Genomic DNA, 16,309 nt, shown 5'->3' with positions numbered 1-16,309 from the left:
GAGTTGTCACCAACTTGAGTAAAATGTACCATAACTTCATATGGTCCGCCGTCCCCTCCGTGGTCCCAACCTCAACCAATCAGGACGAAGAGAGGACACAGAAGCTTGTTCTTCCTTAAATGCCACTAAGTGATATAACGGTAGGGAAAACCCTGCCTATAATAGAAAGTTCAAGTTTTTCTCATTAGCATCACTGTGTTTTGTTGGTGTCAGCTGTCAAAACATAACCTTTGTCAGAGCTGCTGTATTTAGCTCGTTGTGATCTCACATATGCCACTGTCACACTTACACCCCCATAAACTGAGCGTGGTTTGAGGCATATGAATAAACCTGTTATGTCGCCAAAATCTTAAAGCGAGAAAAAAACTCCCAGTTTTTAGTTTTTTCCTTTTCCTTTGTGTTATTCAGCTCCCGTGGCATCAAGGCCAAAAAAAACCTGTGACTATCTTGAATGGGAAAATAAGATATGTCACAAAATATACTCTTTTTGCTCAAGTCATTGCTGCTGACATTGAGTCTCATAATACTTTTAGAGCTTCTGTATTTGCCTCAGTTTCAAGGACATTTGCATCATCACAGCTTATGTATCCAGATTTCTTATCCTCTCCGAGTGTTGACATTACGTAACAATGTGTCAAAGTTTGCGTGTCTTCATCACTAAGTCCCACTGTCACAGCGCCGTGCTGCGTGAGAATATACGTAAACTGTATTTGTGATGAATGTATCTCAAAGTGATTTTGTTATCATCAAGGTTGGAGTCTAACAGTCTTTCATAACCAGGTTCTTTATACAAGTCACCGGCCTCAAGCCTGTCATTGAATTTATCACTTTTTGTGTGAGTTTTAAAATGATTGTGTTCAATACGTTTTATGATATTTAGCTGCTCAACAGTGGAGCCTCTCACCCAGTCCCATCCATCATTTAGCAAATATCCCTCGTTGATATTGTGTTTTATGGTCTAAAAACAGTAAAGCTTGTTGTTGCTCCACTTCAGGCCATTTTCATGCTCTTAAAACAAAAATATGGTTTTTCCCCTCAGGAGCATGAACGTCCTCAGCAAAATTAATGACAAGATGATTATGTGACATCATTAAACATTTAAAAGGATGAAGATAAATAACATAATAAATTTTATGGCAACATGGCCAATATCTTTCAGCCACAAAACATACAGATAACATATAAATACCCTCTGTTGCTTTTTGTTTGATTTTATAAACCATTATTACTTATGTGAGCGGAGCGGAACAATGAAATTTATATATTTTCAAATTAATTAGTGAACATTATTTTATCACATTTATTTCCAGCAGCCTCTCATTACACATCTAGCACATATTTTCAACCTTTATACTCTGCTGTTCAGGTTATTACAATCACCATCATTACTCATAATGAACACATTGTTAAGTAAGACAATAGAAAATAAATATCGGTGTCCCATAATATATTTGTACAGTTTCATCTGTTCTTTTCCACTGGAAAATGAAATGTAGAAAATCAGCGGCTCTCTCATTGTTTGATACAGTTTTGTGAGTTCGATTTTGTAATTTTCTAAAATGAGCAAATACCATTCTGACCTTTAACTTCCAGTTGTTGCAGAGCTTAAACTGCAGGTTTGTTTTTTAAAAACACATTCAGGAGTAATAAAACTGAGTATATTGAATTGACCCATCTCTCATATTAAATGCACCTCCCTCACAGCGATTTTAATCCGAATGGTACCAATGCTTTAGTAATTCTCAGACTTAATCCTATGGGATAGTGGTGATTTTCAGCTACCTCTCACCTTTTGTTGCTGCGTGATTTATGGAAGAGGGGGAGAGAGAGAGAGAGAGAGAGAGAGAGCTACCTTAACATTTGTTCCCTCCCTTCTCCTCTTACTTTGTCTGCAACATCACGGCATCATCGGTTTCTCTCCTCTGCAGACTCTAAATACAACTGATTAAATATTAATTATGACTGAAGTGTTCTGGTGTATGTGAATATACAGAGGATCTTAAAGTGATGAACTCACAGGAAAAGGTTGCTCGGGAACAAATGAATCCAAATGTGAAAGAGAAAGAGAAACATCGGTGTAATGATTAAAGTGCAAAGTTTAAATGTGAACAGGAGAACAAGGGGGATACAAAAGGAAAAAATGCATTACCAATCAGTGAGTGAAAAGAGCTTCCAGTGAAGTGGCAGAGTTGGAGCAGCTCCCAGCCAATGGCAGATGAATATTTAATGGTCCCAACCAGGATGCAGTAATTACACAGGGAACGGACTGTCATGCTGGAGCACTTTGTGCAGAACACCCTGGCATCTGCCGATTAGTGCTCTTCATTGTCCCTGTGCCTCAGGTGTGACACTGTGTTTGGTTTAGGTCACAGGGAGGGGATGTGACAGGAAGCAGCACAGACGCCGCAGCCTGTTGTGTTGCCGCTCAGCTGCAAGTGTGTCAGGCGCGAAGCATCTTGTTGTTGCCGTCGGCACCCACAGAAACCTGGGACCTCGAGACAGAGAGATCTGATAAGACAGGTGAGCGAAGTGAAAGGAGCAGATAATTTAATGTTTAGTTGAAAACTCACTTCCCTGCAGAATGGTTGTGAAGATGTAGTTTTGCCAGCTTACTCCTGCTATCGTCAGGTCTTCGCGGGATCACAGCACTGACGATTATTTGTTCATCACATCAGGGTAGAAATTCTGCAGGTGTTGAAACGTTTAAAGCACATTACAAAGCTGACGGGCTTCAAAGACATATTCCTGACTTCAAAGCTTCATCACCCGCACGTCTCCCACCTCGGCCCCTCCACTCAGGATAGCATTAGCCGTATGACAGAAGAATTCAAATCAATAATCAATCATTCCCATCTTATGAAAGTTTAATCCGAGAAGGCCTTATCTTCTCTTTACAAGTTATTTATTCATAGCCTCAGATTTGTCAGAGAAGTAAAGAAATGAAGTTCTTCACCCTGAACCACCTCTCAGAGGCGTTATTCTCACATGCGATGGTTAAGACCCTGAGAAATCAAAACCTGTTTGTGTTTTTCACCATGAGTCTGCCTTTATTTTTCTTTTTTGTAGCCATTTTATTTAATCATCAAGCAGCTTAAGATCAGTTGAATCTCACTGTGTGGGAATATGATTGATTTTTTTGAAAAAGACTAAAAAAGAAGGTAAACACTGTGTCCTGGCATCTGACGGGTAGACTCTTCCCAGGTGATGGAGATATGAAGTTTGCGCTGTTGGCGAAATAATTCTTGAGTTTCTATCGACTGCAAAATGTTCTCGAGAATAAAAGTGTGATGATGTATCTATACATGCCATCTTTTCCTGAGCATGTGAGTTCAAATTTGAGTTGCAAACATGGACCAGCTCATAGAGAGACTTCTCCACATTTGCATTCTGCATATTGTTTTTGAACAAATAAAGACAATACTATTACACAATTTTCTTCTTCTTTCGGAGGATAGAACAATCTGTCTGTAAAGGAGAAGAAAACGTTTCACCTTTAGGCTTATGAAGTGGGATCAAAAAGTTCCGAAATGGCCCAGAACAAACAAAAGCTGTACATGATTTTAAATTCGGCCACCACCACCTTCAAAGTACTCACGTCATTTCTGCAGAAATACACAGCTCCCTGTGCTCCTGCCTCACTTGGAACGCTGCCTGGAAGTCTTGTTCCATAAGAGCATCTGCGACGCATGCTGGATCTTCTCCACTGTGTAACAAGGGTCATACTTCAGCTTAAATTTCATGATTTAGGAAGAAGACCTCCCTCAGACACCTCAGAACATTACAGTAGAAACTGGTGTTGACAGTCTGACTCTAGCAATTTACTAGGTGAATGTTGAAGTCAACGAGTTTTGCCGAGTGCATGCTCATGGCACTCCTTCCTTGACATACCTTCTTTGGTCTGCAGCTGTGTCGCAACTCAGAGGCTGCATCCTTCTGAGGACCCGGTTTGCGCAGTCGTCATCGGCTGCATCATTCATTGTCTGCATTCTTCATCGTCTGCGGAGATGATCGTCTGCTGGCTCAACTGAAAAGAGATGGTCCGGTTTTCTTCTTGCAACATTAAAAATAAATCGTTCTTAAGTTTCAGACTCGATCGCAGCCACCATTACCCCATTGGAAAACAGTAGGAGCGCAATGAATCATGGGATACATTAAGGGATAAGCCTCCGTTGCTCACTGCACCTGCTGCATGCACGTCACTATATCATACTCGGTTTATTATCAACACTTGGATTAACGTGCATGGCTCTTCATAGAGAAGGTGCTATGCTTGAAGTATGCAAGGCTTTTATTTTGTCTCAGCTTCAGGCATCGTTCATAAAGTAGACACAGTGATAAATGCTACTGTGCTTCGTCTGTATAAAAGAGTGTGACAGTGTGGGTTGGATTCATTTGGCAAATGTTCTGCACATTTAACATCAGGTTGTAAAACATTTCAAATGCATGACCTCAAAGGATGATGCAAATCACTGTTTATTTGTTTCTACACTTTCTCTCTTCACACCCCAGGAGAGGTCACACTCACTGTAGTTTCTAAACGTTGACTGAGTGTATGGTTTTCTCTGTAGATCTCTGCTAATTATTCAAACTGTCATCCTTCAGCCACTTTTTCTGTACTTTTCAGATGAACTTTATCTGTAATTTAAAATCTGTGTGGGATGAATAATTAAACACTTGAGTATTGTAATTTGAGTTAATTTTCACATTTTGTTTTCATGAATATATTTGAAGAGGGAGTTTAATTTTTTATTAACTATTTTTTGTAGAAATATAATGTTGGGTTTTAGCTGCTGGCAATAAGTGATCAAATGCTGCATTTATCATGAAATGATTTGGCTTTGATGTAGACAAAAACATTTCAGAATCACTGACTTTATAATAGTGAGTGAACTTTGTAAAGAGAAGATGTTGATACAAATAACTCATGAGAAGTAGTAGCCTTGTAATTTCTTTGATAAAGTTACTGGTTGGATTAAATCAATCTGTATATAAAGAAGCTATATGAAATAATGTCCTGGTTGAATTACACCTTGATAAACCTCACAATGTCTTTGACCTTCAATAAATCCTGTGTCAGTATCTTAATTTTAATTAAGAGTTTGTGTTGTTGGTGAACCAAGGCTGCAGCATTCAGCTTAAGTTGTATAAACCTGTTTGGATTATTCTCTTATTCTTTCATTCTTTTCATATTTCTTATGTATTTTAATAAACTTGAGATGTTTTGTAAACTTTTGACCTCGGTGGAAAGGGAAACAGTGAACACAAAAATGGATCTTAAGACGACTGCAGACAATTTTCGGTGATATCTGTTCATCATCAGTCAATGAATGGAGCAAACATGGTCAAATCAATGATTATGAGTTACATCAAGGTTTTTGATGTTGTTCATAACTTTATCATTAGACAAAGAGATGCACAAACTTGTCTTCAAGTCTCCAGCTCTTTCATCTCACTCCTTGATGGATCCTCAGTGGCAGCTCTGTTCACAGACACCTTGTTCTCTTATTCACATTTCATCATTTAATTTTAATCCCTTGCACCACTGGATCCTGTCACAGTAATGCTTTGTAACTTCCTATTTCTTATTTGTGCATGTGGTCTTGTGATTTTTTACTTCACTCATACAATCGAGTGAAGCTTTAGCTTGCAATTTTTAAAGGCAACACAGAAACATGTGATGTATGTATCTGTGCTGGACCACATGTCGCAGTAGTGTACACTCCAGCGAGTCATCCGCTGGGAACAATGGTACCTGGTTTAATGGTGGTACATCTCCACCATATAGAGAAGTAATGAAAAATCAATGAGCTGAACACTATAAAGACCTGTGTAGTTTTGTAGTGATTTTCTGTGGGATCAGAACCTCTAGCATCCGTTCACACTGAAACTGTGGCACAGTTCAGTTATATGATGGAAATTTAACTGTTGATTAATGTCATGAAGCACACAGAATTCATGATCGATACTCTGTAAGTCTTAGAACCACTGTTCAAAGGTAATACTACTACTACTACAAATATATATTATTTGAAAAAGGTTAGAGAAAGGTTAAGATTAAAATCCAAGAAAAAATGTGGTTAAAATAAAAGGAATTTTTTCTTTAAACATGTTGATGAAGGATGCATTTCATGTTGTGGGAATTTTTTCCAAATCTTTGGAGCACAATTAAGCCGTTTCCAGACATGACCTGCAGGTAAAGTCTGTGTTTTCCTTTAACATGCACAACGCAGGGGGAGGTTCTCTGCACAAAAACAGCAAAAAATCCTCCGCATTATTCAGGCGAGAGGTGGAGCAGCCGGGTGCAGCAGATAGACGCAGGAAATGACATATTAATTCAGCTGTGGAGATCATGTGATCATGTTTACCACTTTACATTTATGCCCTTATTATCAAAACATGTCACACACACACACACACACACACACACACACACACACACACACACTAATATATGGTTGAAATGTATGCATTTACAAACACACCGGAGTTCACTGTATCCTTTACGTTAATTTATCTCGCAACAAGTCATCTCTGATTTCTATAATAATACGGTATGAGTCTGTCTGTGTGTGTGAGTGTGTGTGTGTTTGTGCATTGCAGTGGAGTATCAAAATGAATTAAGTCTATTTTCTAGTCTCAAAAGGAACTCAGCATCAAACAGTGAGTATCAGGCCGTGCTGTCGACACATACACACATATATAACTCACAGCATGGGGTAAAACTAACTGTCAAGGCAACATAACAGCACCGAGAGGGAAACTGGTCTTTGCCTTCTACTACCTCTCCAACTGACCTAAGTTCAGTTTCCTGGGTGGGCTGCCGTGCACTAATAAGTCTAACTGATCCAAGTTCAGGTGTTAAAGTAACTGAAGTCACAGTCACCAGCTGGGTTAACAATCACTGCCAATAGTGTCACTGACCTGAGTTCAACCAGTTACAGGTGCCAGACAGGTTAATCACACCACAAGCACGACAAAGAGACATATCATTGACCCGTGCACACCTGAGCGGTCTGCTTTCACTCCACCAAAAGTCAGTGACAACAAAACAGAGCCAGGCTTCTTGTGAGTGCTTCTGAATTTCTCAATCTACCATAAAATGATCCTGAAACATCACAATTATAAACAAAAATGCGGCGTGTTCGAGAGGAGCGCCCAATGGAAGCTGCTGCAGATAGAGAAAGGTCTGAGGAATCCGCCATCGAGACAGTATTCAACAAATGAGATGGAACAGACAACGGCTGGAATCTGTTTCCATTTTTATGTCACTCTGCTTCATGATAAGCTTCATTGCTCTGATTGGTTGTAGGTCTGCTCTGTGACCATTAATAAGGACATTTGGAAATCAAAAATGACCTGAGCTGCTCCAAATTGATGAAGCCAGGCTAGCATCCATCCATCTAAATCGCTTATTCTTTTAAGGGTCGCAGGGGGAGCAGGAGTCAATCCTAACTGACATTTGGTGAAAGGCAAGGCACACCCTGGACAGCTCGCCGGCGTACCACAGGGCCGACATGCAGAGACAAACAACCTCTCAGATTCGCAGCTACAGTCAATTTAGATGTAATCCCAATCTGCATGTCTGTGGACTGTGTGAGGAAGCTGCAGTACCCCGAGAAAACCCACACAGACATGGGAAGAACATGCAACAGCAACTAACCACTGCACCATGCCTGGATAGCAGGTTTTTGGATAAGGAAAGAAAACAGATTTCCTCTAATGGAAACTACAACCTCCAATGTTTTGAGCCTATAGTTCATATACCCACACAAAAGATACATGTGTGCACATACACGTTTGAGTTCATATATTTTCACTGCATCCTTTAAAAAAACCTTTGTAACTTCGTACATACTCTAAGAATAATATTGCAAATGTTTTGCCGGAAAACAAGCGTAATTAGAGAAGTGTTTGCAAATTGTCGCATTAATTATTCTAATTACAGATTAGTCATTAGCATGACTGGGGTTGTTTTGTGTATAATGATTATCTTAGCGAGGTAAACAGAAGAAGAAGATTTACTTTTATTGTCACGTTAACACTTTTACATGCATACATGAAATTGTTCTCTGCATTTAACCCATCCAGTTGGCACCTGTCGAAACACGCATAGAAACACACATTGACAGATGCCATGTACACACACATATACTGGAGCGGTGGGCTGCTGTTGCCAGCAGTAGAGCTCAGCTGCACTTTATTGCAGTTTTCCAAGACTTGAAATTGATTGGCAGTTTTATTGATCAGCTGAGTTTATGAGGGTTTATCTTATACATGTATACATGTATACGTATATATAGGTATATATATATATATAGTGTTACATCACTATCTTTGGGGCTCAATTCTTATATTGAGATGTAGAAATGGGCGAGAAGAGTTGAAAGAGAAAGCAGCCAGCTCCAGATGCTTAACTACTTTCAGATATCCAACAAAGTCTACCAACGCTGGCAGTGCCCTTAAACTGCACAACCTGCATAATTCATAGGGATACATCTGTGCAATACGTCTAAGTGCATTCTCACACACAAGTATGCACATGAGTATGAGGGGAGGCAGCTTATATGGGATATATTAAATCTAAGCCAGGGTTGAAGTATTCCAGGTATCAACCACCTTGAAATGCAAAAAAAGTTTTTTTTCCAGCTAAAACTCAGACTTCTAGAATCAAATAACAAAACCATAATTTGTTTTGAATTTTGATCTCATACATAGTGTTATGTTACCTTGTCACTGAAATACATGTTTCTGGAGGAAATGTGATTATTTTGTAGAGGATTCTTTTGGGGTTCCACCAGTTTTTAATCTTGCAGGACAACATCCACTTGTCCACTTACAGCCTTGCCAAAGTTTTTGATGGCTACGTTTGTGATCTCACATTGGAGCAAGTGGAAGCTTTGCTTTTGCTGCATAGCTAATGTTAGCATTAACTTACCAGACAAAAGGAAACTTTGCAAGTGCAGCATCTAACTTCATCTCTTACTAGTTTATTAAATGAGACTCTATAATGAGGCTTTTTCACAGCAGACACTTTGACCTGTCGCAGTAGGGAAGGCAGGTGTTTCTGAAGACTCTGTTCTCTCCGTCCCAGAAACGAATTTCATCATTTATACCTGTGCTTTTCCCACTGTGACGTGTCAGATTCTGTTCTGTAGAAAAGACCTTTTGGGCAGCAAATCACACTGTTCACAGACACACACTCTTCAGCTTTCTTAGAGTTCTTATGCCAGTACCTCTGGTCCAGAATGTTTGTGCACTAAATGTCGATTCAACATCTTCATCCACTTGCATGAGTAGTTAATAATAACTAGCAGTTATGTAGCCTGTATTCTCTGTGTGTAAAAGCCAACAACAATTCTGCTTATCACATGCGATCATGTTTTGACTTTGGTGTGTGTGCAGGAGACTCTAAGTAAAGATTGACGACAATACTCTACTTTCTCGCACAATCCAGAAATGAAGCCAAAATATAAATATTTGGAGCTAGAGTCTGCGCAGTAGCGTTTAGGGGATGGACCTTTGGTATGAAGGTCCCAACAATAATCATCAGATTGACAAGAACAACCAAAAATGACAGAAGCCTTCTTCAAGAAAAATTTAATTTAGTTTGGTCCATGTCCCATCCACTGACATGGAGGAGGAAGGGTTTATGACCTATACTGAAGTCAGCCACCAGGGGGCAATCTTTGGGGGAGGCATCAAGGCATCCGTCTATGGTGTGCACAGAGGAAGGGCTATTCAAAGATATGCTCTGTGCAGCCCTACAGGGAAATAAGCATTTAAAATAATAGAAAAATAGAGAATCAATATGTGGAGGTCAATACTGATGCTGTGGTCACCAACTATGATTAAATCAGTGTATGGGAAACACTGGACTCCATTATGAGCATCCTGAATTGAACTTTGAGTGAATGTACAAAAAGTGTCCTGGGCCTGCTGCGGTTTCCTCTGAGGACCTTCGAGACCTGGAGTCACTGAAATATCTAATAAAGGTGTCTTTTAGTATTTCAGTATGTCACTAGTCATTTCCAATGATAAAAAGAAAAACTATGTAGTGATAGTTTTACTGTATGTGTGTATTCCTACTGTGGAACAGGGATTGACATAAATACTACACCAGTCTCTCTGCTGCCAAGCCTCAGATGGCTCAGCTGATAAACAAATCCAGCAGCCCCAGCAGGAGATGCAGGGATAAAAGCAGGAAGTTGAGGCGTGTTAAATCGGAGTTGGAGAGCTGGGTAAATGAAATTAGACACATACCGTGATGTCGCTGCCCAAGTTTTTATGCAGCTCGGAAAGTTCACTATGCAGAAAAGAGAATTCAAGATTTCAGTGAAATAATGTTGAGAACAAATCTTTTAATGCAGGGGTTGTTGAGTTATGTTATGTGAATATAATTTTCAGAGGGTAATATTCAGAAGGGCTGAAATTAGTTGAATCCAGTGTGGAAATGCCTCCAGCTAAGATTCCTCTGATGCCCACTGACTCAAATAAAAATTGCTCTCATGAAATTCTTTTTTTAAAAAGTTGTAATATTGAAACACAAAATCAAAATATCATCACTTCAGAATACCATGTAGGTGGAGTACAACACCTTTCATTGCTCGGAGCATGTCCAGCAAGTTACTCGACCTCCACCTCCTGGTGAAGGTAAATATTCTCTAAACAAGTCCTCTTCAGAATACTTAATGTATAGGGCCTATAGTATAGCAGAGTTAATATAAAAAACATATATATACAAATATTAATTTACACAGGCAACCTCGCACCCAATATCAGCTGAGATTGACTCCAAAGGATAAGTGGTGTAGATAATGGCTTTCATTTAATTATTCATTTGCTTTGTTTTGTGTTGCCAAGCAGGACCTTAAAAAAGATTAAATCCATAAAATGATCAAACAAACATAACTGAGGAAATCCAAGAAACTCAGGTCACTAAACAGGCAAACTGAAAGAAGAGAAACATGAGGTAAATCCATGAGTGTGAATGGACTTTGAAGACAGAGGAAACAGATGCAGAAGATCACAAGGGCCCTTCTGAGTTTGTTTAGTGAATCTCAGCTGTGGTCAGTACTCTGTGTATTTGTGCCGCATCAGTGTTTTCCCTTATTTTCTGCAATATATTTGTTGACGCTGCCTTTCTTACATTTTACACCTCCACATAGAAGTTAAAGTGTTTGGATCAACATATTCTGAGGTCGTCACAATCACCAAGTTGTGGCCAAACATGCTTTTTTTTTTTTTTTTTTGCTCGAGCTTCTGGGAATGACAGTTCTTAAATTGCTGACACTTCTACAAAAAAACTTTTATACAAAGAACAACCTCCAGCAAATAACACAGGACTCCTGCGCTGCTGCTGTGTTTGTGTTTGCAGCGATCAAAACAGAATCAGCAATCAGGTGCAGGTGCCATGAATTACACTTTTGTGTTTTCACATATTTACAACAATTACTGAGCTGAGTCCGTGTATCATTTCAAAGCAGGATGCGCAATGACTCTTCAGCAAGATTTATGAAAGGCAGTCTGCAGTTTGACAAAGGAGGTAAAAATTAACGTAAACCTTTTTCTGTATATTATCATTTTCTTCTGTCAGATTGTGCTTGCTTGTATGTAACCTTGTATTCCTTCCATTTGCCACTGAAGGACAGTATCACCATAATACCCTTGTGTAGGTTTTTCGCACACATCCTTCAATGCAGTCAAAGATAGAACATGATGCATTGCTGTCGTTTAATGGACAGGAGAAGGATTTTCGTGTGACTTTGTCACAATTCTAAACAAATGCAAATCCGCACAGCTTGAGCAGACGTCCGGCAATGCTGTAGGTGTAAAAGAATGGCACTGATATAAAAACAAATAGAACTGAGTAGGTTTAAAAGAAGATAAAGAGAGGAGGAGAGACTTGGGGGGGGACATTATTCCACTCTGACACAAATAAAAGGAGCTTTGAGTTGTAGCACTGCCCCTTATTCTGCTCTCTGAACTGTGGACTCTTTGGTGCTGTGGGTAACATTACCATACACTGAGAAGATGTGTCAACAACTTACAGCTCTGTATCTCAGTGTTTACAGCCCAATATTATACAGCACAAAGCCAACGTTGCACTCACTTGCCCTAATTCTACCCAAGGGTGAAATTGCCTTTTCATAATTTCCATTATACTTGGTCTTTGAAAAATGGCTCCCATGATCCGCGTTTAGATAGGGGAAGTTATTTTTCTTTCAAAGTGTGTTTTGATGATGTGCCATTTGATGAAGTGTCTCAGCCCTGGTTTGCTGATTGCTGGTAACGGCACTTTTGTTTCTGTGCTTCATTTCTATGCTAGCTAAAGGTGATGAGTGGGGGATCTTATTGTGAAGAGGCCTTGCTTGGGGACACCTGAGCCTTATGATCTGCTAAAGAAGGGCCATGAAGGGCCAGTGTGCGGTGACAAGACTTCTGTACAGAGAAGTGAGAGATAAAGTATCTGAGTGCTCATTCAAGGTACCTGCAAACTTCTTGCTTGTGTCGCAAAATGCATAATGTGATTCAACAAATGGGGGATTTGATTGATTGGTATTGATTAATCAACTTTCCGCAACAACAAATATTGCCAAAGTGCTGCTTGCTGTGGGAACTGTTGGGTCTCTATAAATTAATGGTCTTGATTTTTTTATGTTATGATCTGGCTCTTAAATTCAACTGAATACCTTTTATTATAATTCATTTGTCATTTTGCCATGGATTCTTTGTGTGAAGCACTTTGTAGCCTTGTTTAAATAGTGCTATACAAATGAAATATAATATTATTTTCATGTTTGAAGAGATTATGTTTTCACAGGATTTTAACGAGACTCAACATAAGAATGAGACAGGAGCCAAAGAAGAACCCAGATAAAGAACCTTTTTTTTTCACTTTCTTTAACATTGCATCACATCTCTATCACTGTATAATGCATGAATCTTCACGAAAATATTCGGTCATATCAGTATGACTGAATTTTGTGGAGGATTGAGGCATGACTGGGGAATAACCCAATTAACTTGGAGATAAATTGGCTGATCCAATGTTTTTGGCACTTTCTTAAGCATGTCAAGAAAGGATGTTGGCTCTGCCTTTCAGCAGTAATTTAAGGTGTTAAAAGTGTTGGGAAATATATGAACTGGTTGAAAGTGGACTGGCAAGACAGTGGTCACTAAAAATAGCCAACAGACATGGTAATTATGGTAATGGTATTCTGTTATATGTGAAATCTGGCAAGGTGAAAAAAGGCCCTGGCAAGGACATTTTATTAATGCTTCACTGGTCATACGATGGTTAAAAGTCCTCTGAAAGCTGCTGGAGTGTCGTGTGTGTTGCTGTGTCTAGTTTTGAGGCGTCCAGGCCCCAAAGCACTGAGCTTAGGCGGTCTAGAGGGTAGTGGTGTCTGCTCATTTCAGGGCAGCCATATGTTCAAATTTTGATTTGGCCCTCCAGAGGGAGTGTGCCAAATAAATGAGAAATACTTTGCTGTAGGTCTGTTGTCAGACGGAGCTGAGTCCATGTGCGAGGGAGAAGCATGATTGAGGTCATGTGTGTGGAGAGCTCTCCCTGCCAAATGTATTATGGTCAGGAGTAATGTACCAAAATCAGAGGGCTGATATTTCATAACCCACCCTTTCCGGAGTTACGGTCTTTTCCAAGCATACTTTTCTCTATTCCAGGCCTCATGCTAGTTAGGCCAAGCCAGTTAGTCTGGGAAATGGGTTAACTGTTTGGGCAGCAGGAAGAAGTGGAAGGTCAAGCGGTGGTGGAACTTGTTTTCATGTTCCTGTTGGGAATCCTGGCGTAGGGTTCAAGGCAGAAACAATTCAGAGGCCGAACGCGTCAGACGACCACAGGCTTGGTATGAACCCCATAAGTCTGCCTCATTTAAAGGGGAATGGGGACTCGTTCACTGGGAATAGTTTAATAATTTACTATGGCCTTAAACTAATCTATTTCAAGCACCCAGATGGTATTTATATTGAGCAAATGCTCAGATAATTGAATGGAATAATTTACTCACTACTGTTGCTCAGTGTCAAAGAATCCCCACACTGCAGCAACCCTGGAAAAGACATAAAGGGAACCACAAAACCAAATCACTGGGAAAGTGTTTTCAGAAATAAATATGCTGCCATGAAATCAAAGCAATTGAAATACCATATTGAACTGCACAGGAATCTGGCTGCAATAAAGTCTATAGCTGCGGCTGTGTATTTGTCTCTGCCTTTATATCTGGATTGGATTTATATGATTTATTAGTGTATGTATATTGCAAGACGTTATGTGCATGGCTTTGTGTGCGCTGCATGCTTATTAACACTGCCTGTCATAAGGATATGACGGGTTTCACATATGGGCCATCTGTCCAGTGCTACCCTCTCCAGTGGGCATGACAGTGCAGCCACCTGGGGAGCCTGAACGGACTGAAGCATGGGTGGAAACAAGACAGCTCCACTGACCCCTCAGTAAGTGTATGTTTGCATGAGTTGGAGAGGGGTAGTGAAAATGACCAAGGGAGAGAGAGGGAGGGATATGAAAGACAGAGACATGGAGAGGGAGAAAGAGGGATGGAGAAAAAGGAATACAAAGAGATGAGGGGGAACGGGTGGCTGCTGATTTTTAACAGGCGTGTCCCTCCATCTCTGATCAAAGCATCCTATCAGCCTTAGGGGCATCTCCACTGAGTGCCTCCCATAGCTTCTAAAAATTCTCCCTGCCTAGGAATCACTTTAACAACTCTCCTCTCATAGCCCTGTTTTTTTCTTTTCTCAATTCATGTAACGTAGCAAATGCTTCATGCCTGCTGCACATGAAAGCACCTGCACGGCTCCGTGCACCCACACACACAACAATATTTGATTGGGTTTTCGTTAATGAAAGAGAACTGAGGATAGCTTGCGTTCGGTGGATCGGTGGATCTCCTCAGTCCAGCTCCATTAAAAGGTAGAAATGTGATTGACGGATGCACATGAAAAGTACCTCTACCATGCAGCATCTATTCATATCAGACGTCTTGTTTCATCTCTTTCTCCTGATGCATGTGGGATAATGGCAGTTCAGGGCTTTCTAAATCAACGTGACAATTCCATTTGTATAGTACAATCGAAAAATATTGGGACTTTGAAGCAGCACTTAAACACACCACATGATTTGCATGACTCATTTAAAATATGAATAAGTCTGAATGGCACAATGCTGCACTCCCCTGACCATTCTCATTGACTTGCCATATGAATTTCACACGCTGTGGGACCCGCTGCTCCGCATTGTTCAGCTGACCACTTTGCAGCTGGCTTTGTGATATATCATAATCCATGCCACCGCTTTGCCACCGGGGACATCCAGCTGCATTTTCTTTCCACTGAGTCTCCATCAGTGATGGGAAATCAAACAATAGTATTCTTTTTTTGCTCCAAGTTCACATTTTCCCAGAATCCCCATCTGGGTCATTGTTTCACAGCTGTCAACGAGTCTTTGAATCCATCATCAACCTTTGAGGGCCCTGCCTCCTGTGTCAACTGTGGCCAAGGCCACAGGATACCAGGGTCAGGACGAGGAAACCCCAGCAGCCACGTAATCCAGAAGGAAAGGATAGGATCATATCCTTATCCTCTATAAGAATCCAATTTTCCAAACACATATCAGCAGTGTATGTCTAGTTTGTGACAAGAGAATCTTCATGTCTCGAGTAGCTATTAAGACTCAGAGGAAGATCCCTGGTGGCACACAGAGAGAATCATTTTCTGTATAGACTGGCACCACACTCAGTGGGTTTACTCTTTACCCTTTGCACTTTTACCAGCTTTCTTTTCTCAGTGTAATTTGCATTAATAGCCTCAGAGTAAAGGTAGGATTTAAAAAAAGTGAAACCTAAACTGCAACCAGATCAGTTCACAGATCGAGATCGAGAGGGAGATCCCTAATGGTTTAATATGGGACTTCCCTGGCATCTCAGTGGCTAATGAAAGCCTCATTATCAGGAGAGCAAGATGACTGGGCCCCTTAGAATATGCTTACAGACAACTTAGTGCGATGCTGCTGTCTCCCCTACTTTCTTTTACTGCCATTAGACCCAGGCTGTCTGGCTGTTTACCACTCCCCGGGCTTCAGTTTACTTGAGTATTTTGAGTGCAGTAATATAAGTTGACATAATGCAGCACCCTGTCCACAATGCAGTGGGGTTCAGCAGATAGATGCTGTTTCTTCAGGAAATAAGGGCTCCCATTGCTCCCAGCTCCTAGAACCTCTGCTGACAGGTTATGATAACCACAGCCCATTTGTTTATGTTGGTCAGCTCCTACT

General features: G+C 40.4%; 1 long non-coding RNA gene across 1 annotated transcript; it reads right to left on the bottom strand.

Annotated features, from left to right (window-relative positions):
* Positions 1-1,256: 1,256 nt before the first annotated feature.
* On the bottom strand, positions 1,257-4,789 carry LOC138410539 (uncharacterized). Its single transcript, XR_011243247.1, has 3 exons — positions 3,596-4,789; positions 2,571-2,685; positions 1,257-2,485 (listed from the first exon to the last, which is right to left on the bottom strand). It is a non-coding gene; the product is annotated as an uncharacterized lncRNA (long non-coding RNA).
* Between the last annotated feature and the right edge of the window lie 11,520 nt (positions 4,790-16,309).

This window comes from Paralichthys olivaceus, chromosome 6 (assembly GCF_024713975.1).
Source record: "Paralichthys olivaceus isolate ysfri-2021 chromosome 6, ASM2471397v2, whole genome shotgun sequence".
NCBI classification, from domain to species: domain Eukaryota; kingdom Metazoa; phylum Chordata; class Actinopteri; order Pleuronectiformes; family Paralichthyidae; genus Paralichthys; species Paralichthys olivaceus.
Note: the sequence above shows the minus strand (reverse complement) of the source record. Positions and strands in the feature narration are given on the sequence as shown.